Source organism: Sturnira hondurensis, unplaced genomic scaffold (genome assembly GCF_014824575.4).
Source record: "Sturnira hondurensis isolate 20B ecotype Veracruz unplaced genomic scaffold, ASM1482457v3 Scaffold0003824, whole genome shotgun sequence".
NCBI classification, from domain to species: domain Eukaryota; kingdom Metazoa; phylum Chordata; class Mammalia; order Chiroptera; family Phyllostomidae; genus Sturnira; species Sturnira hondurensis.
In genome coordinates, this window is record NW_028076455.1 from 1 (window position 1) to 1157 (window position 1157).

Consider the following 1157-nt stretch of genomic DNA (forward strand, 5'->3'; position numbering starts at 1 on the left):
TCCTCGAGTGGTGGATTAGCAAAAAATGGCAACAAGCAGCTGGAAAAAAAGCGAAGGCTAGAAGAGGAGGCTCTTCAGAAAGTAATGATTCTTTTGTTGTTATTTGCAAAATAACAAGCTAAAGCTTGCTTCTCAAACTTCAGCATGCAGCAGGATCACCTGGAAAGCCTGTTAAAAAAAGACTGCTGGGCTATACCCCCACACTTGCTGATTCTGTAGGCCTAGAGTTAGCCCCAAACAACTTGGCATTTCTAACAAGGTGCCCGGGTTCCACACTTTGAGAACGACTATGCCAAGGGACTTTTGCTTATCTTTTGAACTTGTGCGTTTGCTTGTGAGAGAAGTTTCTTAGATAAGGCAGTAGTTTAATATTTTTGACTTGATTCTTTAGTAAGCTCATCTTCTAGGAAACTGAGTGTATATGTACTAATTTGAATACCTGATAACAATGCCAGGCTGAGGCTTTCACATTTATGAAATATAATAAAATGGACAACATAGTAATTGTAAATTGTATGTAACTATTCATTAAAGTTAAGTGCCCTTGAAACTGTGACCAAAAGAAATTACTTACCTTTACAAATATCCTATTTAAAACATAAAATATTTGAGAATTTTTCACATACAAGTTTTTTATTATATAAATTGAGCTTTACTGCAATAGTATTTTTTTAATATAGAGCATAAGGATTAATGTTGGGGTTTTTGTGTGTTATTTCTGAAGGTGGAAGAAGCAAATGAATTGTACAAAGTTTGTATGATAAATGTTGAAGAAAGACGAAATGACCTAGAAATTATTAAAAGAGCAATTTTAANGTTTTTTATTATATAAATTGGGTGAGCTTTACTGCAATAGTATTTTTTTAATATAGAGCATAAGGATTAATGTTGGGGTTTTTGTGTGTTATTTCTGAAGGTGGAAGAAGCAAATGAATTGTACAAAGTTTGTATGATAAATGTTGAAGAAAGACGAAATGACCTAGAAATTATTAAAAGAGCAATTTTAACACAACTCCAGAAACTTGTTTTCCAGTGTGATCTTACCCTTAAAGCTGTAAGTCATATTTTCAGTTCTTTGAAGGCAACAAGAAAAAAAAAAGTAATTATCTGCAGGGGAGAGAGATGCTTGGTATTTCATGATTAAATTAAATCCTATA

General features: G+C 32.9%; 1 long non-coding RNA gene across 1 annotated transcript; it reads left to right on the plus strand.

Annotated features, from left to right (window-relative positions):
* Positions 1–790, plus strand: LOC118984817 (uncharacterized). Its single transcript, XR_005065993.1, has 2 exons — positions 1–81; positions 725–790. It is a non-coding gene; the product is annotated as an uncharacterized LOC118984817 (long non-coding RNA).
* The last annotated feature ends 367 nt before the right edge of the window (positions 791–1157 follow it).